Source organism: Anabrus simplex, chromosome 11, assembly GCF_040414725.1.
Source record: "Anabrus simplex isolate iqAnaSimp1 chromosome 11, ASM4041472v1, whole genome shotgun sequence".
NCBI classification, from domain to species: Eukaryota; Metazoa; Arthropoda; class Insecta; order Orthoptera; family Tettigoniidae; genus Anabrus; species Anabrus simplex.
The window spans coordinates 106,265,760-106,293,036 of record NC_090275.1 but is presented as its reverse complement, the minus strand read 5'-3'; the positions used below and the strand labels follow the sequence as shown (position 1 = coordinate 106,293,036).

The window sequence follows — 27,277 nt, the reverse complement described above, 5'->3', positions numbered from 1 at the left end:
AAATAAACTGGTGAAAAATAAGCAAAGTGAAATAAAATGGAAATTTAAAAGAAAGATTAAAGATCTACCTTACAATAACTCAATTATCTGCCAAATCAAATTGACTAAAGGTCAATCAAATTAATATATTCCAGGTTATGTTGGCACAGTCTTCAAAACGATGACGTGAATAAATTTAAAACTCTGGTCAGAAATATCACCTCATTTGAAATACTGAATTGAAATACATGGAAATGTCACTCAAAATAAATTAGTGTAGTTAATTAATTAATTAAGTCATCAAATCAACACTGACTCAGAGGTGTTTATCAAATTTTTAACACATGTGACTTAGTTGGGAAACACCCAGCTTTCAAATAATCATGGACTGCACTAACCATGTGTAACAAGTAAGGAATAATTCAAAGAAAACAGCCATGAACATCGTACTTCATTTTACCACATAACCACTGTCACATTCAAACTACTCATGGTTGAAAAGGAAATTATTGACACATGAACCTGGGTGTTACAATCACTCATCTAATTATTTAAACTTCACTTGCATGACTGTGATAGCCTGGACCTCTTTAAAATATAAATAATGATTAGGCCAAGTGCCTCATGTTTACAATTCAAATGAAAGCGATCCTTGTACATTAAAATTTTACTTAATTTGCCGCTGACTGCATTTCATTACGAACTCATTATTTGTGGTACCACCACTAGATGGAGGCAGACCCCATCTTATTTACCTCATTCATTGCAGCAGTTTTTATACAACTGGTTTATTAAAGATCGCTTCATTTCCTAAATAAAATGTAGTGGATTTTAAAGGTTTGGTAATTACTGAATGTCTGGTATGAGCATACCACTACTACTATGAACTAATCGATGATCTCTTATCCTAACACATGAAATCTTATTTACATAATTAAATCTGTTAATAGAGAAACACTGCTCCAACAAAAGAAATTACAGAAATCAAAACTAGCCTAACTACACCTATCTATTTACATCACATCAAAAATGCAAATAATTCACGTGCTATCACATCCTACAAATAAACGGTAATAAAAGGCACGCAAAGAAAGGATAATAAATAAACAAAACTAGATCCCAACATTGCTGCCTACTGAAAATTAATAAGGATGGAATGCGCAAAATATCGGAGTCTACAGAAAAATTTACCCCGCTACGAGTAGCAAAATATTGTGAATTTGACGGCAATCTCTAACCTCAGACGACAAATGTCTGGCCATGACACTATTTAACCTTTATGGACAATAATTACCGCTATTCCATGTCATCCATGACTCTACATGACTATCAAAATGCACATTGATTCGTTGCTCTGCTCACATGTACTACGGCTAGCATATTTGCCGAGCTTCTACTTTCCCTGGAACTATTTGAAACAAAATACAGGCTTCTGCCTACAATCATAACCCATGTCGTTACGTATTTAACACTCCTGGTTAAATTATTCATCTCTCAATTCTATTTACTCATCATTATTCTCGACGTAGTACCTCATAATACGGCCTCGCTCGTATCCGGCGGGCGAAATATCTGTCGTGCACATCACTATTTCTTACGACAGTTCATGACATGGTCCAAATATCACATTTCCATTATCAACGTAGATCATCAGGGATATTATTCATTTAGCTCGATCTCTAGATCATTCTCTGCTTCACTTGTTACAAAATATCAGAGCTGACTCATCAATAGCCTCCTGTCACTAACTGTTTACTAAAAATGACGAGATTGCCTCTCAAAACACAGCTATTGAAAAATGTGTAACCGCAACTACACAGAAATAAATACTCGCGCCCACGAAAAATCGTCGCAAAATACACGGTATAAGAACTACCGGAAACGGTCATCTGAATGATGATTCCACAACATAAAACAAGCTGAATGCGCAAATCTCCAAATAAGCATTAAAATCAACAAGGCGGCGTCTACAAGATCACAACTCCAACAGAAATATCGCTCAAAACTAAAGTTATAATAACATGATGATTATTATTATTATGAAAAATCGGCATTACACTCATTGAGATCTAATAACATAGCATCCTAAACTGTCAAAGTGACTTACTACAAATGATCCATAATAATACACAAACACATCTAAGTAAAGGAAGTGCGCAAATAACCCTAGCTGAAAGTGCAAAAATTATTATTATTATTATTATTATTATTATTATTAAAATGTGAATTATTTACAATCCTACCTAACAGTCTAAGCTACATTTGATCATCGATTAGTCACAGTCCTACATATTTATTTATACATTATTTTTATTGTTGCTCATACCTGGGTGCTGGAGGCATGTTGGATCACCCTCCGGGCTCCGTCATGATGAATTAGAATTCCATCTTGAAGCTGATGTGGTATTCCGAATTTTCACACACGCAAACTTGATACATTTTTATCATGGCGTTACACACGTTCATATTAACATAACACACGCATTTCTAGCACTTCAGTAAAGATGATACCACAGCATTGCATAGACTCCTGACGTGAAGTCGAAAGTTTCCTCTCCGCTACCTGCCTGAAGACACCTGCTGGTCTCAGTTTGTTTACCTACAGCTTACCGGTTATTAACCCTTTCGGAACATAACAGTTTGCTTAAGGTCTTTAACATTGCGGCCTTCCATTAATGAAAAGACATTCTGCTCCCTGTCTGCTTTAACTAGTTTCTCCCCGCAACCTCTTGCTTGCCATAACAGTTTATTGTATGTGGTAAAAGCAAGCTAAAAGTGCAGTTTCCAATGATATGGAGAAATTTATGCTGATCGTCCTCCAAAAATGAAGAATAAAATAGCTTTCCAACAAATGTCAAACTACACGTGGATTAGAAAGGTTTTATGCAGCTACGCTGAAACATGGACTTGTCCCTCTCGATTAGCAATGTGAGTTCATTTAAGCCAAGTGTTGAAAGTGTAGCTATTGCCTGTTATCTCTGCATAAATTCAAAGTAAAGTAAAAGTTTGTTAAAGTGTTCATTTCTCCTGAAATATTACCCTCCCAAGTAAAATACATGGCTCAGTCGCAATGCCAACAAGTGTCTCTGATCGCTTTCTTACCAGACAAAAGTAAAGTTCAAAGCTGACTAACTGAATTAGCTGACACACTCTAAACACACTGAAGATTCAACTAACCCACGAACACTCACTGAATACACTGAAGAATCACCATTCTGCTCGCTGGTTTTGTAATGAGTTCTCCCCCCACCTAGAAAATAGTTCTGTGGAAGGGATGTGGCGTAGTAATCCAGCACTTGGGAGCGCTTTATCATACATCCGTAGGTTAAAGCTTCAAAAATTATGTACAAAATCTTCCTAATTTCGGTCTGACTTACTTGTTATATTGCGCCGTGGGGAACGATCACAGGGTAATCCACACGACGGCGCGCGTCACCGGCGTTATTTCCTTCCAGCGAATGGCTTCTTCCCGCCATGACAGTTCAATTCCTGGGCGATACTACTCCTCCGTGTGAAGTTAAATTTTTATTAATTAGCCAATAATTAACCACACCTTCGCACCGATAAATTCTCAAATATTATTAGGAAGTCAGGACACTGTTTTTCCACAACTCTTCCGGGCTCCAAATAGCTAAATACTGACTGTAGATTCCCGCTATCACAGGACATTCAAATTTGGAATTTTGTGATTGGCTGAGACTTTCGCGCTCTTCGCAGCGTGGATGCTTCCACTTTCTCCCAAGGGTTGGTGGGTGTTATCGTTGTCTCCCTTGTCCTGCTAAGTAGGTCAAGCCTCAACGCGTGATTTTCTCGTGAGAACCAAGTAGAAAGTTGCCACTCCTAGGCGGTACCATAAACTTTATTGGATGCAGTACTCAAGTCGGTCTACAAGTTGTTCGTGCTCTAAGACAAGTTTCGAGGATTTCCTTGCCGACTGACTGGCGCCAGGATGTTCCTTTGTGACTGCTAGCTCTCACAGCCTACTGTAGTATTCGATATGCGAATTATTCAATTTTTTAATTCATAAATTAATTACGTAAATTCGCGTATGGGTGCAGTATATTGCTGCTAAGTTTAAGGCACTGTTGATACGAGTTTTATGCAGAGGAATAATATTGATGTGACGGTTTTGGCGTTGACCGTAACACATTTTGGCTGTTTTTGCTTACGATATTAATACTTGGAACCGTCGATATAGGCTATCAAATCTAAAAATTTTAAAAAAAGCTACAACAATCTCATTTTTATGCCCTCTGGGCGACTACTACTAAAATGTTTTCATTCCTCCCCTGAAGGGGGAGGCGGGCCTCTTAGACGGTGAAGCCGTCTCTCAGGCTGGAGATTTGTTGCGGTGAAGGAGATGCTCAGAGAAGGTGAGGAGGATGGCGGCTGTGGCCTGTACTAGGAACTGTCCCGACATTCGCTTTAGTGCAGGAGAATGGAAAACCAAAGAAAACCATTCTCAGGACAGCCGACGGTTGGGGGTAGCCATGAGGTCCAGCTCTGCCACGGCGAAGACCAGTGGCGGCTCGTGAAGTTTAATACAGGGCGCATCAGAACTATACCCACAAAAAATCAGGGATGCTCTCTTAAGAACGATAGTGCACTCGGATTGGCGGAGAATTGAGGTTATTTTGTTACTTCGTGGCGCGCGATTCAAATTGACGAACTCGTCGTATTTGCTATGCCATAGCAGAAGCCACTGCCGTGCTTCAGGGAAGAGAAGGTGAGGGAGGGGAAGTGGAGTGTACGATGGAGACAGAAGATAATGCTCAGCGCATATGCACAAGTTTCCTCGTTGGACTCGCACAGAATCGTCCATTTCTCTTACAGGCGATATCCACAGTTCGTTTATTAAACAGACGTAACTGCACACGCAGTTCAGGAACACACGGTAATTAAGACACACTTATCAATCAAGGAATGCACCAAATTGTTTCTCCTCTCGTCTGTTGGTCGCAGTAACGTTCCTTACTACTTAACACTCTCAAGGGAGAAGACCCAGCTTAACAAAGGAAAAACGGTTAATATTCATTCGATTGTTAAATATGCTACAATTCTTGTTGACAATTGCTGCACATATCCCAATATTGGCAAGCTTCATGGCAACCAGAAGCAACGTCAATAATGTCAAAATTCTAATTATAACGTTTTAAAATAATATGTTCAAAATTTCCCGCCTTTTTAACAATATATCACATTTTCCCTTATAAATTCCAAGTTTATAAGAATTTTCGTACTTTTCCTTTTTTAAAGTGTGTATCAAATCTCCACCTACAAAATAAACCTCAACCACTAACATAGACTGTATTTATATATTTTTGTCGAGCTTTTATTCCGAGCACCTCAAAATATTACCGTAATATTTTTGTAAATAAATGTTTTATAAAATCTAATACATATCTTATTTACCTTAATTAGGTACAGCTTGTAGTACAACACTTCGGGGGGGGAGGGGAACCCTGAAAAAAATCATAATTATCCGTGAAAAATAAAAGATTTATGAAGGAAACCGTGATATATTGTTAAAAAGACGGGAAATTTTGAACATTTTATTTTAAAATGTTATAATTGGAATTTTGACATTATTGAAGTTGCCTCTGGTTGCTAGAAAGCATGCCAATACTTGGATATGTGCAGCATTTGTCAACAACGTTTGTAGCATACTTAACAATCGAATGAATATTGGCCTATTTTCCCCGTGTTAAGCCGGCTTTACATTTACGAGTAACTCGTATACGAGCGCTCGTAGGCTATACGAGTAGGAAACGCGTTTACATTTATGGTGCTTACTCCTATAAGAGTACAGTTTCCAATATGGCTCCAAGCGGACGAAAACGTCTTGCTATGGCTGGTATCTTGATGAAGCGTAAAAAGTCAGGAGCTTTTGGGTTAAAGAATCCTTGAAGAAAAGACCCGTTTTTGGAATATAGGAACATTTACTAGTTGATTTATTAAACGAGGGAGGAGATGGTTATAGAGACTTCTTAAGGATGGATTTTAGTACATTTGAAATGTTGTAGGCCCCTACCTTTTGGTAAGTGGACGAAATGACTTTTATAATATCGGTACCGATATGCTAAATACTGGCATATTATTAGTAATTAATTTTTTCTAGGTTGCCCCTCATATCCCCAAAGAAAACACTCAGATGAGAAGTTGTATCAATTCTCAGCTGCAACTTGCAACTGGCAGTGACTCAGATTTTTAGCTACTGGAGATAGCTTCAAATCATTAGAATTCTTGACGCGTATATCAGCCTCAACTATTTTCCTTGTTCATTCCAAAAGTTGTTGATTTTCTTTTTAAATAGATCCGTAATTATGTTTAACTTCATAGGCCTTATTTCTCGCATTGATGTCCCGATATTGAGAACACTTAACATTCCACAGGCACTCCGCTCTGTAGTATAAATTAATGAACTCCTCCAGATTTGCACGAGACATCCTGCAGTAGGCTATTTAGTCTCCGCCATTTTTAAAGCAGTCTAACTCGGATGCAAGTCGGAAGCCTCTCTACTTTGATTGCTATTCGTATACGAGCTACGAGTACGTACGAGTCATCGTTTACATTTACGATTTCTTATCCGAGTCAGTCCGAATAGCCTACTCGTATAAGAGTTACTCGTAAATGTAAAACCGGCTTTAAACTGGGTCTCCCCCAATTTAAAGATGGAAGGCTGCCGCCCCACGATTGTGTATTCCTTCACTCAAAACGTTGCAAATAGAATGGAATACTGAACGAAGGGAACAATACGCTCAATGGTTTGATTACAGTAGATGTTCAATATGCTCCGCTCCTACTTCGATGCACAGTTCTACACCGGTATAGTAGTGAACTTTGGACTCTATTCAGGATGTGTGCCTGTATTCTTGGTACAATTTCATCTTCTCTTTCTATGGGGTTTAAATAGAAGTCAATTTGTGCAGAACAAACTGTACACTGCCTACTGGGGCTGGGAAGCGACCATACGAAACGAACGAGGAACTTGTGCATTCGCCCCGAACATTACCTCTGTCTCCCCCTTCCAACCTCCCCTCGCTCCTCTGATGCACAGCAGCATGCAGCGGCTGGCTCTCTGGTATAGTACCAGGTGAATGCGTAATTGTTTTTCCGTTCCATTAAGAGTTGGCGCCAGCGAACAGTACGCAGCGTTTGAATTTGACACATACGTCAGTTTGTTCGTCTGACATTAACCTACCAACACACACAAGTTTAGTCCGCCAAACACTAGCGTCTATCTTGTATAGTTCAGTGATCATGTCGGCGTTTGTGCCCGAAAAAGAACAACTGCGGCACACATTGCTTTTCTTATTTAATAAAAAAGAAAAAGGCTGTGGAAAATCATCGTTTGCGGTAGAAACATATGGTGAATACGCTCCATCGATTAGAATTTGTGAGACATGGTTTCGACAATTTAAACGTGGTGATTTCATTGCAAGGTCTATATGAACCTTGTGCGCACTCTAGTAGACTATAAAAGTGCGAATACGAGCAATTGCAAGCGTTACTGGATGATGACCCATATCAAAATCAACAGCAATTAGCACAAGCATTCAATGTGTCACACGAAACAATCAGCAGACCTTTACGAGCAATGGGGAAGATCGGTAAACTCGATAAATGGGTCCCACACGATTTGAATGAACGGCAAATGGAAAATCACAAAGTCACTTGTGAAATGCTGCTTCAACGCCACGAAAGAAAATCATTTCTGTACCGAATTGTGGCGGATGATGAAAAATGGATTTATTTTGAAAACCCGAAGCGGAGAAAATCATGGTTTGTCACCTGGCGAAGCCGGTCCTTCAACACTAAGGCCAAATCGCTTCGGCAAGAAGATCATGCTTTGTGTGTGGTGGAACCAGAGCGGTATTGTGTACTGTGAACTCTTGAAGCCCGGCGAAACCATTAATCCACAACGCTATTACCAACAAATGATTAATTTTAATCACGCATTGATCGAAAGACGTACCGGAATGGGCCAAAAGACATGGCAATGTAATTTTGTTACACGACAATGCGCCGTCTCACACAAAAAAACCTGTGAAAGACACCTTGAAATCGCTTAGATAGGACATCCGTCCGCACCATAGAGTTAGTATATTATACACTAGAGGTAGCATTGGCGCTGCAGTCGCGTGCGAAGTTGAACGAGCGCGCTGTTTGGCAAAAGCTGGATTGTTTGGCACTGTCACTACTGGAGCTTCCCGATAAATTGAAGTATATATTTCTCTGAAGGAAAATGCCAGTCTCCTGTGCAGCTTATGGCTGCATTGAGAGGTTCATAAAGGGCAGTGGCGTATCATTTCACAGGTACGTTTCCTTGAAATTTATTTCCGTGCGTATAAAATAGTACTTTGCGTGACACTTATTGTCATGTGAATTGTCCTACTTGGGTTGACTTCACGACTGATTCCCCCATCGGCGTGAATGAGATTCTTTGGATCTTTCTTTGAAGACTGAAATTAAAGTTTTAGGAAATATAAGGGATGACATTTTCCTTTCACTGAATGACCATGACTTTGAAAGCGAATATGCAGAAAAATCAAGTGCATGATACCGAGCGAGTGGCTGCGGGCTTTAGATCACGTACGAGTAGCTGTCAGCTTGAACCCACTGTCGGCCGCCCTGAAGATGGTTTTCAATTTTTACACCTTAACTAAAGCCACAGTCGTTTCCTTCCCACTCCTAGCCCTTTCTTGTCCCATAGTCGCCGTAAGACCTATGTGTGTCGGTGCGACGTAAAGCAAATTGGTACAAAAAAAGAAAATAAGAAAAGTTGTGCATGATAGCCTGGAATTGTTCTCCGTTTTTCAGTCTCTGTGTGTATTTATAGTATTAAAAGCTAATGAGTATATACAGTTTGTTGCTTTCCCTTCGTACAATGCGTGTAGCAGTCCCCATTCATACCTTACCAGACTTTAAAATTTAGAGCCTAAATGTGCAACACCGTGTCAACATCTGAGTCCTTTACTTTCGTGAATATTATTCCCTTAAATGGCATATAGGACTATATACAACCATAACATGTAAATTATTGACCGAGCGAGTTGGCAATGCGGTTAGCGCCACGCAGCTGTAAGCTTGCTTTCGGGAAGCAGTGAGTTAAAACCCCGCTATCGGCAACACTGAATATGGTTTTCCGTGGATTCCCATATTCACACCAGGCAAAGGCTGGGGATGTACCTTATTTAAGCCCATGTGCACTTCCTTCCCACTCCTAGCCCTTTCTTGTCCCATCGTCGCCATAAGACCCATCTGTGTCGGTGCGATGTAAAGCAAATTGTAAAAAATATTGTATTTTTTTATTTACCACTTCCCCTTTCCATTAACAGAAATCATTTTACAAGTTTAAATCTTAAGCAAATCATACATTTCAGGAAAAGCTAAATAAAAACTCTATAATACGCTGAAACCACAAGCGAGTGTCATATTTCCACTTGTAATCGCATTTAGAAAACATCGATAATAATAATAATAATAATAATAATAATAATAATAATAATAATAATAATAATAATAATAATAATAATAATAATAATAATAATAATAATAATAATAATACCGGTTACCTCCATCGGGCGCGTCCCATTGGAATTGGGGAAGCTCGCTGGCTCTGCCGCCAGCAGAGTCAGAGGGTAGTAGGGAAATAAAATACCACCGTGAAAAAAAACTGGTCCCTTGCCAGGGTTACGGCGAAGACTGGTAAATGACCAGAAGCCAGAAAACATCTTGAGGCAACCTCTAGGGCTAACAACCCTAGTTGTAAAAGGATGGGTACCCGTCCAAAGCAAAGTCAAGTCAAAAAGCATGATGGCACAACATTTCAAGAAACATACCCCAGGGGGTAAATCTTCGGATAAATCCCTCGTCGTGAACGCCACGGCGCACGAGACTCGTTCGGATTCTGGGGGAGACTCGACATCATGCAAGAGACGAGTCGGAGCGTCTCGGTGTACCCCGAAGAGTCAAAAACTCAGGCCAAAATCTAAAACCTTTCTAGCAACCAACATAAATTCACTTACACAAACTGGCAAGCTGAAAACCCTCACCAAAGCTCTTCACGAAAATCAGATATCCATAATGGCCCTACAGGAAACAAGGTACCCAGATTGAAGAGATTTTTGAATCCGAAGGCTACCGATTTTTCAAGAGCAAAGCGCAAAGAGGAATCCTCAATGGAGCTGTGATGCTTGGAACCGCGTTTGCTGTTAGAACCAAGATCCTTAAATCGGTTGCAAATTTCGAACCTGTGAATGACAGATTGTCTACACTCACAATTAAATGCGCGAACAAAACCTACGCCCTAGTTAACGCACATGCTCCTACAAACGATAAGAACAAGTCTGATCCAGACGAAGTTGATAATTTCTGGGTCCTACTGGATGAAAAATTATACAAAATCCCCAAACACCATGTCAAGCTTCTTCTGGGTGACTTCAATGCCCAACTAGGTCGTGAACAGAAGTAAAAGAGAGTTATAGGAAATTACCCTGCTCACAAAAGAACCAATCCCAACGGCAAAAGACTGGTGTCCATTTGCGAAAATCACAACCTGCAGATCATGTCGACCCACTTTCGCCATCTACTCTTATCAAATTCAAACCAATTCCCTCAAACACAAGGAAGACAACCAAACAGATCACACGCTTCGACAATGATAAACTTCGGCAAAGGGTCGAGGAGTTCCAGGAGAAGGCTAGACCAAATGACACTGACTTTAACAACGCCAAAAGTCTCCTTGTTGAGGCCGCCAAAGACGTTGCAGAAATCAAGAGAGGCAAAAAGCATGCCTGGTGGAATGGTACGTGCGAATCAGTCCTCCAAGAAAGACTCAATGCGTGGAAACAGTATTACTCTACGAAATCAGAAAATGATTGGGAAGCCTACAAAACCCAACGTGCCCAAGCAGCTAGGGTGTTCAGAACTGAGAAACGTAAATACGAAAAATCTCTCATTGAAAAGATAGAACAAAACTTTAGGAAGAATGAAAGCAGAGAGTACTACAGAGATTTCATACGCAAACTCACTGGCTATAAACCACCATCTCTATGCTTTGAGCGAAAGGACGGCACACTGGCGACATCAAATGAAGAAAATTGCAGCATTCTGGCAGATTACTTCAAGAATTTACTTAATTGCTCTAAACCTCAAAGCGCCATTGAGACCAAGGAACCCTTACTCAGGTACCCAGATTCCAGACCACCCGACAGAGATGAAATCAAGCGCCACATTGCCCGTCTGAAAAATAACAAAGCGCCGGGGGAAGACTCAGTAGTAGCAGAACTATGGAAATATGCCCCAGAGGAATCACTTGATATCTTGCAAAAGCAAATAGAAGAAATTTGGAACAAGGAGACCCTACCCGAAGATTGGAAAATAGCTTTGATCCATCCATTACACAAAAAAGGCAGCATGAAGAACATCAACAACTACAGAGGAATATCTTTGCTACCCGTGACTTACAAAATTCTATCATTTGCCATCCTGGAGCGTTTGGAAGCACAAGTCGAACATCAAATAGGTGAATACCAAGGAGGGTTCAGAAAAGGTCGCTCAACAGCTGAACAGATCCAAAATCTCAAAACGATCATCAGATATTGTACACTAAGGTCCAAGCAGTATGTGTCTGTCTTTGTGGACTTTAAGAAAGCGTACGAGTCCATTGACCGGGAAGTCCTGCTAAACATCTTAAATTAATTTGGAGTTGATTTGAAACTGCTGGCATTAATTAGAACCACCCTGACCGATACAAAATCCAAGGTGAAGTTCCACGGATGTCTCTCGCATTCCTTTGACATCAAAACAGGAGTCCGACAAGGTGATGGGCTATCCCCGATACTCTTCAACTGTGTTCTTGAAAAGATCATCAGAACCTGGCGGGTGAGATTACAGGAAACCAACTACAGTCCATTGAGAATAGGAACCAAATCCAAGGGGATCGCAACAGACTGCTTAGCATTTGCCGATGATATTGCTGTTCTCTCAAACGACATAGAAACCGCTAGAGCTCAAGTTGAAATTTTAAAGAAAATTGCCGAACAAACTGGTTTGCAGATATCGTTTGAGAAAACAGAAGTAATGACTAACATCAAAGAGGCTCCACCAAAACTCCATACAAAATACGGGGGCATCACCCGAGTAGATAAATTCAAATACCTGGGTGAGATCATCATGAAAAATGGACTGGACAAAGAAGCCCTTCAGGAGCGAGTACGCAAACTGGAAATAGCCTACCAAACATTCCGCACACTCTACAACAAAAAATGCCTTTCCCAAAACACCAAGATACGTCACTATGAAACAGTTCTGAAGCCAGTAGTTCTATATGCAGCCGAAACCCTGTCTCTAAATGCCAACAAAGGACTCCTTGAAGAACTGGAGAAAAGAGAACGCAAAATTGTGAGAGGAATCTTGGGATCAAAGTACAGAAATGGAATCCATCAAAAGAGATCCAACAAGGAAGTCTACAGCAAAATAGAGAAAATTACCGACACAATCAGAAAAAGACGGGCACGATTTTACGGTCATCTGAAAAGAATGGACGGAAGAAAGTTAACTAAAGAAATATTTCACTTTTTTGATTCAAACCCCAAAACCACAATTCCCTGGTTTAGAAATACCAAATAAGACCTGCAAATGCTACATATCTCAGCTGAAGACGCCCTTAACAGAGATCTCTTCCGCAAGAAAATATTGACGAACGGGCTAAACCGAGACGAGCAGCCGAAGAGAAGACACGGTGCCCCTTGGACAGAGGAGCGTAAGCAGGCCCACTCACAAAGAATGAGGGAAATTTGGGCTCGAAAGAAGGCCAAGTTCAGTGTCAAATGCGACAAGACTTAACGTGGTCCTTGATGGCCCCAGCGAATTATATATATATATATAAAATAATAATACTAATAATAATAATAATAATAATAATAATAATAATAATGGATTTACGTCCCACTAACTACTTACGCGGTTTTCAGAGACGCTGAGGTGTCGGAATTTTTTCCTACGTTTTTTCATGTGCCGGTATTTATCTACAAGAGGCTGACATATTTGAGCATCTTCAAGTATAACCGTACTGAGTCAGGCTCGAACCTGCCAACTTGGACTCAGAAAGCCAGCGTCTAAACCGGTGATGACAATAATTTGTCTACTTTACTCCAAAATCTCGCCAACGCTTTTAGGCCTAAAAACTCTCTCATCCGCTTCGTACGAGAGAGGACATTCGGTCATTTGGTAGAATTATAGCAAAGTCCTGGCCATTTACACAAAAGATAGCGAAATATACGTGGCCTCCTCCTAAACGTATGTTGTTAGAAGACTTAATATGAACAGCAAATTGATTTTATATTGCTTAACTGCAACTGAACACCGTCCTCTTTTATCACGCATTTCTCCTGTATTTATGCTTTTAGGGCTTTCATTTTTACTGGAGAGAAGCATCGCAAGTATACTGTAGTATCTGAGAATGTTTACATATGAGAAATTTAAACCGTATCTATATCCACATAGTTTTAAAAGTCTCCTATTTACATTGATGAGCACAGCAGAGTGAGCTTTTTGCCAAACAGCTGCGATTTCAACATGCTCCGCTCGCTACAGTGATTCTCTCGTAGACGGTGGCGCCAATGCTACCTCTAGTGTATTATTTACTAATTCCATGGTCCGCACCCACGGTACTGGCCCGACCTGGCGCCATCTAACTCTCTTTGCATCAATGGGGCACGCGCTCACAGAGCAGCACTTCACCAATTTCGAGGCAATTGGAAAATGGCTCGTCGAATGGGTTGCCGTATAAGACATGCAGTTTTTATGGCATCGTATTCATAACTTATCTGAAAGATGTGCAAAGTTTGTAGAAGCCGATAGCCAATATTTTGAATTTAAAAATGAATTTCCCTTGAAAAACTAAAAATTAGGTGTTTTCTTTACCACAAAACCGGGAAAAAACTTATGCACACACCTGGTAAATACGGCAAGTTCGTCAATTTGAATCGCGCGCCTGGATGTAACGAATTAACCTCATTTTTTTTGAAACGAAAAATTGTCTCCGCCAGTCTGATTGCGTTATCGTTTTAAACATAACACGAAGAGCATCCCTGATATTTCATCGGTATAGTTCCAATATACTCTGTATAGGAGAGTCACGTTCACAGATAATATAAGTCTAAAATACACATGCAAGTATAAACATTTCAAGACACCTTACAAGTCAAACACACCTCTGGGCTTATCTTATCAATACACTTGTGTCAGATCCACCCATTTCTTTAGCTGTAGCAAATTTCTCGATCAAGGCCAGAGTAAGTTTACCTGGCAGTTGCCATTGCACTTCTCAGACATGTATATTATATTTATTGTAGATAAAAATCGTTCTCTTTCCACAGCAGCCATTGGTGTGTTTATAGGAATACCTTCCACAATAGTACACTCGGAAATGAAAGTAAGTGAACTGTGGATCTTCCTCTTTTTCTTCAGGGAACTACCTGCTATGCTTATCGGTCACAATTTGATTGAGACCGAGACTCTCCCATTACAAGCAACATAACCAGCGGCAAAGTTTGGAGACCACACACTTTAGACGTCTGTTCTACATGAGTGTTGTGACCGGGGGCTGATATACTCTGAGTGGCCAAAACTCATTGGAAGACACTGAATGTGATGTTAATAACGAGTTGCTCCTACGCGAGCCCTCAAAACAGCACCAATACGGCGAGCCATCGACTCTACAAGGTGTTGGAATCGTTCTGGAGGGATCTGAACCCATGCACCTTGCACTGCTACCCACAATTCGTCTTATGTAGTTGGTGCGTACACCAGCATCGACATAATCCCATAAATGTCGATTGGATTAAGATCGGGCGATCTGGACGGCCAATCCATGGTCATAACTTCACTGGAGTGCTCCTCCAACCACCTGCGTGCCACCACAGAGAGGTGACATGGCGCACTGTCCTGGTGAAGCATAGCATCTCCATCAGGGTACTCTAAGGCCAGAAAGGGATGCAGATGGTCTGAAAGAATGTGCACATGATGCGCACCTGTCAGCGCTCCCTGCAGCGGGACAATGGGGCCTAATTGCGACCATGGTAACGCCGCCCAGACCTGAACCGAGCCACTTCTCGCCTGAACACAGCCTTGTTGACACGCAGGATCCATAGCTTCATGGGGGTATTCGCCACACTCTCACGCGCCCATCAGCTCGATACAACTGGAACCGAGATTCATCGTACCATAACACACGTCGCCACTGTTCCATGGCCCATTGCCGATGTTCGCGGGGCCATGCACGTCGTTGAGCTCTGTGTCGAGATGTCAGCAAAAGGACACGAGCTGGTCGTCGGCTGGTGAAGCCTATGCGGTGCAGTTGCCTCCTTACAGTCCTGGTAGAAATGGGTTCCTGACTCCCATCATTCAACTGGGCGGTGATCTGACTCACAGTAGCCCGTCGAGCGCCCAGTATGGTTCTGCGGAGGCGACGTGATGTACGTTTCTTAGTCTTCCCGTGCGACGGGTTGCGCGGGTGGTATCATTCACCATCAACACGGTTGACCTCGGAAACCCGAATTCACGTGTAATCTCCGCAATGCGCCGTGCGCCGATGATCATCCCACGTTCAAAGTCAGTTAACTCGTGACGGGTTGCCATCTTCACGACACTGGTGTCTGTGACAGGCTGCTCAGCTTAGCCGCAACGCTCAGGGGTCATACACGGCACATTTTCTAATGGGACACCCCTTCCCGTGACTTTTGGCCACTTTTCTTATTTTTCATTTTTCGTGTGGCTATTTCTGGCCAAGTGTAGCCCTTGAAAGGCAGACCCTCCGATGAGGGTGGGCGGCATCTGCCATGTGTAGGTAACTGCGTGTTTTTGTGGTGGAGGATAGTGTTATGTGTGGTGTGTGAGTTGTGGGGATGTTGGGGACAGCACAAATACCCAGCCTTCGAGCCAATGGAAATAAAATAACCAGTGAAGGTTAAAATTCCCAACCCGGCCGGGAATCGAACCCGGGACCCTCTGAACCGAAGGCCAGTACGCTGACCATTCAGCCAACGAGTCAGACTTTTGACCACTCAGTGTATAGTCTACGATTTTTCACACTATCCTGAAGCCAGATTTCGCCGTACTTGTTGCCTTCCTTATGAGTTTAAAACCTGTGCCTTTCTGTGTATACTGTAATATATTGAGAAGTAAATTACAATAGTCCGCCTCTGTGGTGTAGTGATTAGTGTGATTAGCTGCCACCCCGGGAAGCCCGGGTTCGATTCCCGGCTCTGCAACGAAATTTGAAAAGTGGTACGAGGGCTGGAACGGGGTACACTCAGTCTCGGGAGGTCAACTGAGTAGAGGTAGGTTCGATTCCCACCTCAGCCATCCTGGAAGTGGTTTTCCGTGGTTTCCCACTTCTCCTCCAGGCAAATGCCGGGAAGGTACCTAACATAAGGCCACGACCGTTTCCTTCCCTTTTCCTTGTCTATCCCTTCCAATGTTCCCCTACCCCCGCAAGGCCCCTGTTCAACATAGCAGGTCAGGCCGCCTGAGCGATGTACTGGTCATCCTCCCCAGTTGTATTCCCGACCCAGAGTCTGAAGCTCTAGGACACTGCCCTTGAGGCAGTAGAGATGGGGTCCCTCGCTGAGTCCGAGGGAAAAGCCGGCCCTGGAGGGTAAACAGATTAAGACGAAGAAGAAGAGGAGGAAGAAGAAGAAGTAAATTACAATATTAATGTTCATTGGGAGGGCACGTGAACTTGTGATTTTATGGTGCGGCCGCCACTGGCGAAGAATATCAGAAAAGTCTAAATTTGAGGAGTATTCAAGTCACTTTCCTGAGAGAAAACTTGATGTTGCTGCCCTGATATATAGCATGCTACAGAAACGTAGACAAGACCACTACTTCAGTTCTCTCAAATTACCAGGTCATTGAAAATGTTAGTCACAATACCTGTAACAACTGCTGAAGTGGAAATAGGGTTTACTTCTCTCAACAGGATAGATAGATAGATAGATAGATAGATAGATCTATTTACAAAACTTCCTTCTTTTTTAGTTGCTTTACGTCGCACCGACACAAATAGGTCATATGGCGACGATGGGACAAGGGAGGGCTAGGAGTGGGGAGGAAGCGGCCGTGGCCTGGTGTGAAAATGGGAAACCACGGAAAACCATTTTCAGGGCTGCCGACAGTGGGGTTCAAACCTACTATCTCCCGAATACTGGATACTGGCCGCACTTAAGCGACTGCAGCTATCGAGCTCGGTACAAAACTTCCCTCGGTCGAAGGTTGGCACAATGGACAAAGCATGACGAAACAAATTAAATTACAATTTTGATTTACAATAATTTTGTTGATTACCCTGTTTTCATAATGTCTTTAAATTATAAGCGTATAACACGTAGCAATGATTTCTCAGTAATGAAACTGAACCTCGTAATGGTAACAAAGACATACCTTGTAGTTCCGAAACCACTATATTAAACTGCTTCCAAAAATTAACAATTCACAATTCCCTAGAGTTCCTATTATTAATTCTATCACTTTAATGGCCTTCAATCCAAATTTATGTTTATAATAAATTATGGTCTGTTCATTTCATAGATAAGCTTCTTTTCTCTATCACCGTCTTCTGGCTGGTCTGTGGTGATTTCAAAACGAATTGTGGGGTCTATTATATATCCCACACCCTCTGATTCCTTATAGTCTATGATGTTAATTCTCCTTCTGCTACCGTTATCGGCAAGTTCGGATAGCCCTTCGGCGATCCTACACTGAAGAAAATGGAAATTGCAACACCCAGAAGGAGTGGTGCTACATTGCTGCAATTGAACATGCAGGACGAGTGTTCGGTAGTGATTCGATGACTACACTTTCAGGTCCCTCAGACCGCAAGTTTGGACAACAATCAATACAGGATGTGCCCACCACGAGCTGCAATACCTTGATGAATTCGTCGAGGCATGGAGTCAATAAGGACCTGGATCGCTTCTTGAGGAATTGTGGCCCATGATTGCTGCACTGCACGGGTCAGTTGTTCCAGAGTTGTGGGTGGCTGAGGACGGTTGGCCAGTGGTCGACCCATCATGTCCCACACATGCTCAATTGGACTGAGATCCAGGGATCTGGCGGGCCATTCTAAGGTTGTGATGTTGTGGAGAGCTTCTCTGGAGATGCGTGCAGTGTAAACCCGGGCATTGTCCTGCTGAAACATTCCATTAGCAATGTTCGCCATCATAGGGACAACCACTGGATTGAGTATCCTATCAACATACTGTCGAGCAGTCATAGTGCCCTCAACAAGCACTAATTGTGATTTCACATTAAAGTCAATAGCTCCCCAGACCGTAATGCTTGGTGTTGGCCCTGTGTGCCTCTCGACTATAAGATCTGGGCGGCCCCTCTCCCCGGTACGTCGGCGCGCACGATTCCGGCGATCACTGCGGGCAAGACAGAAGCGCGATTCATCACTAAAGGCGACCCTATGCCATTCGTCGACCCACGTCGATCTTTCTCGACACCAGGCCAGCCTTACAACGTCGCTGTTGTGGGGTCAATGGAACACCTTCTGCAGGGAAACGGGCTCGTAAGCCAGCTGCACGCAGGCGATTACCAACTGTTTGTTGTGTAACGTGGGGTGCCACAGCTGCTCGAATTTGCGCTGCTGTTGCATGGGATTCCATCCGGGCCATCCGAATGATGCGGCGATTCTCTCTCACAGTTGTCTGTCGCGCTGGGCCTGTGCCAGCTCTACGAGTGTGGGTACCTTCATTTGACCACTGCTGCCATGCACGTTGTACCGTAGATGCCTGTCGGCCAACACGTGCAGCGACAGTCCTTAGCGATAATCCAGCCTCACACAGCCCAATTATCCGAGCCCTCTCAAACGGCGACAGTTGTTGATAGAGTGCTCTTCTCTGTCGTCGAGGCATGTTTGACGGGGAACACTACACTGCACAGACTGCAAGTCAACTACGCTACACCAGAGTCCGTATACTGGAGTTGATTCCTCCGCGACCAATCACGTGGGGAGACCTGTAGCAACAATCCAATGGGTCTGAAACTTTGATCGTTTACATAATAATAATGTTATTTGTTTTACGTCCCGCTAACTACTCTTTTACGGTTTTCGGAGACGCCGAGGTGCCGGAATTTAGTCCCGCAGGAGTTCTTTTACGTGCCAGTAAATCTACCGACACGAGGCTGACGTATTTGAGCACCGTCAAATACCACCGGACTGAGCCAGGATCGAACCTGCCAAGTTGGGGCCAGAAGGCCAGCGCCTTAACCGTCTGAGCCACTCAGCCCGGCTTGATCGTTTACATACCTACATGGTACAGTTCCATATCTTGAAAATCAACACAAACGACAAATGCCTTCATGGTGTTGCAATTTTCATCTTCTTTACTGTATATTTTTCTTTCTGAGGGTATCTTTTTATGCTTGGCGTTCCGCAGTATCTCTCCATGAGGGCAAGATCCCAGTGTTTCTATCTCTCTTCGGCAATGCCGACAGAGGTTTCCATTCTGGAACCTGCCAGGAAGAGATCGAACAACGCACACATTACCAGTCATTTTTATTCCCTCACGCCATTCACTGTCTGATACACCAGTATGACTTACAACCCAGTTGTTTTCGGGTTTATGTTGTTCAAATAGCGCCACACCTTTTCCTCAGTGAGGTAATTTACACCATCTCTGGAATTCACGGTTTCTAAGCTATACTCTGATTTTGGAAGCCGAAGGTAAATGAGTACGTTTATCAAAAAGGTGTTCTTGTTCCTTTAATCCAAGCTCTGTGAGAAATATGTTGCTTTCTTTAATGACATTTCTTGTTGCAGATATGCATGGATTCCTTTCCAGTGTAAGTTATTTACAAGTATTGATATGTTGTGGTTTAGATTCCCAAGATGCGCAAAGAAGACTAAGACCTTTAACATTCTTCCTAGAATAAACCATGGCATCAGGTGGAAGGTGTATTATTTCTTTACCCGCATTCCTGATGAGGTTGTCTATATGAGAAAGAAAACCTGTAGTAATTAGTTCTTTACGAGTTGTTTGGAAAGGACGTACAAGAGCTGGTGATACTGAGGAATTTAGTATATGAAATTTCTGGTTAGACTGTAGTAATGGCGAAGACTTGGTTATATCTAATTTAAAATTAAGATTGTTAATTACAGAGGGTTCATTAAATGCCAACTCGTTCGTGAAAGACATTCCAATACAACGGATTTATTTTCCACTTTTAAGGACTTGAATAACATGGGCACCGGATGTGTACAAAGGATCTTCCATAAGTTCACCATTGTTGACGTTAATACAGAGAGATGTGTTCGCATTAACTGATAAGCCTATTTCTTGAAAACGTTCAATTGCGGTTCTGGTTATTGTGTAATTCATTAGTAATGATAACAATGTCATCAGCAAAGCCCATGGCAGTAATATTAGGTAGGTGGGATGTTAAGGAAAAGCCATAATATTTTGATAGTTTTTCCTCAGTTAACTCTTCTAACATCTGTTACGATGTTATGCAAAACGGGAGACAGTGGTAATGCTTGCAACACATCTCTTGCTATGCGAATTGGTTTAGATGTTCCACTGGCAGTTTCAATGTATGTTTGATTTGCTTCCTGCAACACTGGTGAGTTTCGACGGTATTCCATGAGAGTATAATATTTTCTGAAGTTGATTGTGTCCTATGTTGTCAAACGGTTTTGTGATGTCTAATAGGACAATACAGGCACTCTTCCTTTTTGACTTCGCTCCAATCGCTTCAGAAAGAGAAGAGGTGTTAATATGTGTGCCAGGCGATGATGTGAAACTTCTCTGATGTTGATTAAAGACAATATATCTCCTAATACGAGAATCAAATATTTTCTCAATGACACGGCGAACAACGGAACAGATTAAAATTGGGCGCCAATTTCCAATTTGTGTCGGATCACATTGTTTGAATATAAGAACAGTTCGACATTTCTTGAATCAATCAAGAAATTTCTCGGTACTGATCATCCTGGAAGCAATACTAGCTAAGATCTCATAAGCTATCTCTTCTTTGATCGCTCGCACTAATACATAGTCTGGTCCAGGCGCTTTGTCCACCGCGATTTTGTGTACTGCATTAGCCACCCTTCTTTACTAATCCTGCAGTCAAACGTGCCATTTATAAACGATTTGTCCTCATCATTTACTTTAGAAGGACAGGAATCACGCTCAGAAATATTGGCTACAGAGAAAATACTAGAAAAATGACTGTGTAATTCATTAAGGTCAACAGTGCAGGAAATGTCATTAGATCTCAGCACAGAACGAAATGCTTTACGACGTTGACTGTAATATTGATATTGAGTTAACTGGTATAAATACCTTTGTTTCCTTTTTTTCAGTTTCTCTTAGTTGCTCTTTCCGGATTACTTGATTTTGTGTAATAATACGATGCATGAATTTCACGCTTAAACTTTCGTACTTTATAGTAGTTCCTAGCGGGAGTAACATATCAACTGGAGTAGCAAGAAATTATTCTACTAAGGTATTAAATTCATTATCGTTAAGTTGATATTAACATTTCACTTTAAATACAGAGAGTTGTTGTTTATATTTTAACCGGTAACATAATTTGAATGATAAATAACTAATTACAAATCATTAAAAAGTAACGTATCATAAACTATGTAGTACTATGTATCCTTGGTCCTTACTCTCTGTACTTTGTATCGATGACATAATTCTTTGTACCCAAAATAGTTTTACTTCCTCTTGAATCAAACAATAATCATCACCACCATCATCACCACCACCGTCGAGGGGTTCAACGCTAAAGTCATGGTCAATGACTGACTAAGCCCTGCTGTAAATTTTCGCGGTTTCTCACTTGAAAATTGTAGTACACAATAGTATCTCGAGCCGTCAGTGTGTTAAAAGGCGACTTCAGTAGCAGCTATTGGGAATTAGAAGTGGGGGAGGGGGGGGGGGGTGTACAGACAACAAAACGTACCCGGGTTTGAGGGATATAGCGGGCGAGGGGTATACACATCAAAACTGGAGGGGAAAAAAGCTCCAAAATGGTAAGTTTTGTTGCTCTTTGAGCGAATTTCGACAGAGTGATAAAAGCTGACAGTTTACCAACTTAGGTGCGGCAATAATAGTTTGTTGAGATGTTGATTCAATCATCATCATCATCATCTGTTTACCCTCCAGGTTCGGTTTTTCCCTCGGACTCGGCGAGGGATCCCACCTCTACCGCCTCAAGGGCAGTGTCCTGGAGCTTCAGACTCTTGGTCGGGGGATACAACTGGGGAGTATGACCAGTACCTCGCCCAGGCGGCCTCACCTGCTATGCTGAACAGGGGCCTTGTGGAGGGATGGGAATATTGGAAGGGATAGGCAAGGAAGAGGGAAGGAAGCGGCCGTGGCCTTAAGTTAGGTACCATCCCGGCATTCGCCTGGAGGAGAAGTGGGAAACCACGGAAAACCACTTCCAGGATGGCTGAGGTGGGAATCGAACCCACCTCTACTCAGTTGACCTCCCGAGGCTGAGTGGACCCCGTTCCAGCCCTCGTACCACTTTTCAAATTTCGTTGCAGAGCCGGGAATCGAACCCGGGCCTCCAGGGGTGGCAGCTAATCACACTAACCACTACACCACAGAGGCGGACCCTGTTGATTCAATACTATACAATAAACCTTTCACCAAAGAAACGTCCGCCTCCGTAGCGTAACGGCTCGGAAGCCCGGGTTCGATTCCCGGTACTGCCAGGAATTTAAGAATGGCAGGAGGGCTGGTATGTGGTTGAAATGGTACATGCAGCTCACCTCCATTGGGAGTGTGCCTGAAAAGAGCTGCACCACGTCGGGATGAGAACACGAGTTTACTTACCAAAGAAACAATATTACACATGTACTACAATTAAATAGAAGTACGGCGTGATTATACAATTAAAAATCATTTAGTATTTGACTACACACTAAGAAACCTACAGACAGTAAAGAGTCTCACAGACTGACGGATGAGCGCGTCAAGCGGGTATATCTGGGTCGCTGAGGTGAATAGAGACACTCCGAATTTTTTATAAGTTCAGCCCCCTTTGGGATGGGGGCGAGGGGGCAGTGAGTTATACAAATAATCGAAAATAGTGTCGAATCCGTAGTTTTCTGGGTCGCTGAGGTGAATAGAGACACTCCGAATATTTTTATAAGTCCAAGTTCAGCCCCCTTTGGGGTGGGGGGCGAGGGGTCAGTGAATTATACAAATAATCGAAAATAGTGTCGAATCCATAGGTTTCTGGGTCGCTGAGATGAATAGTAACACTACGAATTTTTTAAAGTCAAATTTATGCCCCCTTGCTGGAGGGGGTGAGGGGGCAGTGAGATATAAAAATAATCGAAAATAGTGTCGAATCCATAGTTTTGGGGGTCGCTGAGATGAAAAGTAACAATCCGCTAGGGGCCGAGGGGGGAGTGAGATATAAAAATAATCGAAAATCTATCTATCTATCTATCTATCTATCTATCTATCTATCTATCTATCTATCTATCTATCTATCTATCTATCTATCTATCTATCTATCTCTATCTCTCTATATAAATGAAGGTACAGTTTGTATGTGTGTAAACAACACATCTCCTCCTAAACCACTAGAGTAATTTCAATCGAATTTCGAACACTTATTATTTGCTATCTGGAGACGAGCACTGTGGGGGTAAGCCATCTCTAGCCCCCTAGGGGTGGGGGTTCAAGGAAGTCGCTGAGATGAACAGTAACACTCCAGATTTTTTTAATCAAAGTTCAGCCTTCTTTGAGCTGAGGGGAGGGCGAGGGGGTGAGATATAAAAATCGAAAATCGTGTAGAATCTATAGTTTTTTGGGGCGGTGAGATGAATAGTGACACTTCGGAAATTTTTTATGTCGAAGTTCATCCCCCTTTTGGGAGCAAGTAGGGAGTGCGATGCAAAAGTAATCGAAAATAGTGTCCAATCTATAGTTTTCTGGGTCGCTGAGGTGAATAGTAACACACCGAATTTTTTAATGTGAGATATAAAAATAATCGAAAAAAGTCCAATCCATAGTTTTTGGGGTCGCTCCGGAATTTTTAACGTTTAAGTTTAGCCTCCTTTTGGGAAGGGGTGAGTGGGAGGGAGATACGAAAAAATAGTGTCGAACCCATAGTTTCCGTGGTTGTTGAGATGAATAGTAACACTCCGGATCTTTTAAAGTCCAAGCTCTGCCCCTTTTTGGGTGGGAGGCGAGGGACGAGTGAGATTTAAAAGTAATCGAAATCGAAAATAGTGTCGAATTCATAGTTTTCGGGGTCTCTGAGATGAATTGTAACATTCTGGATCTTTTGCAGTTCAAGTTCAGATCTCTTTTGGGTAGGGGGCGAGGGGTGAGTGAGATATAAAAATATAAAAATAGTCGAAAATAGTGTGAAATCCATAGTTATGGGGTTACTGAGATGAACAGTAACACGGCGGACTTTTTAAAGTCCAAGTTCAGCCCGCTTTTGGACTGTCAACGAAATTTGGTACAGATATTACTTACTATCTGTGAAAAATGTTGTTGGGGCAAGACACCTTTGGAACCTCCAAGGGAGGAGATGAAATATAAATAGAGCTCAAAACGACCGATATTAATGTCGAATCTATATTTTTTTCAGGGCTACTGGACCGATTTAAACCAAACTTGCTACACATATGACTTACTATCAGAAGACTAACCGCGTGGGAGTAAGACACCGCTGGTCCGGCCCCGCGGTGTAGGGGGAAACGCGCCCGCCTGTCACCCGGCGGCCCCGGATTCGATTCCCGGCCGGGTCAGGGTTTTTTAATTGTAATGATTAATATCCCTGGCCTGGAGACTGGGTGTTTGTGACGTCATTAATCTTCCTTTCCTCACACACAACATTTCACACTACCGTCATTCCAAGTACACGCTGGTTCATACAATATGGTGCCAGTAGGGGCAAAAGATCCATATGAGTCGGCGCCCCGAATAAATAGCATTTTAAAAATTAAATAAATAAGAAAAGGACACCACTGACACCCTTGTTGGTTGGGAGTGAGGGGTGAGTAAAAAGCGTAATCGAAAATAGTGTCGAGCCCGTAGTTTTCGGGCTCGCTGAGATGATAGTGACACTCAGGATTTTTTAACTTCCAAGTTCAGCCCCTTTTGGCATCGTGGGTGTACGTTCCAGCATAGCTCACTATCAATATTGATATAAGTATGACTTATTATCTGGAAAAATATTTTAGTCGAATGCATAGTTTTCGGGGTCGCTGTGACACTCTGGACAAAGAAAAAGTTCAGGCCCAATCGGCAGAGTGGGTGAGAACGAGTGAAGAAAAGATAATGTCCAAAGTGACCTAGTTTACGGACGTATGTGTATATGTTCTACCATACCTCTCAACCAAGCTTGGTACATAATAACAATTTCGTGTGGCTATTTCTAGCCGAGTGCAGCCCTTGTAAGGCAGACCCTCCGATGAAGGTAGGCGACATCTGCCATGTGTAGATAACTGCGTGTTATTGTAGTGGAGGATAGTGTTATGTGTGGTGTGTGAGTGGCAGGGATGTTGGGAACAGCACAAAAACCCAGCCCCCGGGGCACTGGACTTAACCAATAAAGGTTAAAGTCCTCGACCCGGACGGGAATCGAACCCGGGACCCTATGAACCGAAGGCCAGTACGAGTCGGATAGTACATAATGAATTACCTGATTGAAATTATTAGAGGGGTACGATTAAGCTAGCAGCGCTAGCGGCGGTGTTGAATTATAAAAAATACGGAAAGAGGGGTGAAATATTAAAATAATAAACAACGACAAATATGAATGTACCATCCACAGTTTTCGGGGTCCCTGAGGTGAATAATTACATCGTAGTGTTTTACTTTGTTGTTAAAATGTTCAGTGCATTGCTTTGTAGGATTTATCGTTGGTATTGTGAAATGGCTGACGTAGATTCTGAAATTCTTGTTACTCTGGTCCATACTGGGACATAACTCTAGACATTTATACAGTAGTGGCGATTGGGTATTGGACGTGTGTGTTGGGGGAGGGGGCGAAATGTACAAACAACAAAACGTACCCGAGTTTGTGGTGTATAGCGTGGGGAGAAGGAGGAGGTATATACACCAAAACTTTTTAAAAAAGCTCAAAGTGGTAGGCTAATTTCGAAAGAGAGGTAAAGGTTCAGACTACCAACTTAAGTGCGATAATAGTTTTTTTTTTTTTTTTTTTTGATATTGATTCAATACCATACAATAAAACTTTCATCAAAGGAACAATTTTACACATGCACTAAAATTAAACAGAAGTATGGCGTGATAATACAATACAAATTCGTTTAGTATTTGACTACATACTACGAAACTAACACAACAAAGAGATTGCCAGATAGACGAATGCGCGCGGTAAGCGAGTGAATCATACCTCAGTGTCCATGACCTTGGCAATAAAATATACCCCTGCCACCCTTCCTCACAGGACATGCAAAGTCTCCACCACTTGGTATGGCGCTATACAAATCGGTTAGCCGCGACAAGCTACATTTTGTGCGTATTCCCGCCAATAATTGTATTGATAATTAAAGAAAATAAAAGAGATTTATCTGATAAGAAAACAGGGCCTGTACAAATAATGTTATAATAATGTAATGTTTTCTCCACAAAGTGGGACGGGGGCGACAGCACCCTCTCGCCCCCCTAATCGACGCTACTGCATTTATAAAGATCGGAATGCGACAAGGAATGCCTGGCGTGAAGTTTACTTAGAAATGAAACCAGATTTTGATCTAATTTAAGACAAAGAAAAAATTAGTGTATATTATTACATAATACCGATTCACAAATATATATACTTATGATACAATTTCACAGTTTAATGTTCAGCCACAAACTACTAATATTAAGAAATCATCCTATTATTAAAATGACTCTCGTGTATGACTAGCATCAAGACATGCACTGAGCTTCCCACGGCAAAAAAAAAAAAAAAAAAACGTACGGCAAAAAACCGTTGCAGTGTGAAAGCAACATCTCCACGACAAAGACCCGTACGGTTTTTCTGCCGTACGGTCGAAACCGTGTAGTGTGGAATAACCGAGATTAGTGTTGAACCCACTGCTTTTGGGGTCGCAAGGATGATTGGTGGCAGTCCCAATGACAGTTGAAACCGTGTACATCGTGTCTAGAGTGTGACGGGTAAATACATATAGTTATCACTTATTATATTTTTGACAGGGTCAAATACTTCCCAGTCAATTCGAGCTTCCATAACGATAAAATTTTACTCGAGAATTAAATTATCTAAAACT

General features: G+C 42.1%; 1 protein-coding gene across 3 annotated transcripts in view; it reads right to left on the bottom strand.

Moving 5' to 3' along the window:
- LOC136883163 (1-phosphatidylinositol 4,5-bisphosphate phosphodiesterase) overlaps positions 1–27,277 on the bottom strand; it is a 219,185-nt gene that overhangs the window by 173,775 nt on the left and 18,133 nt on the right. The window lies entirely within an intron of this gene.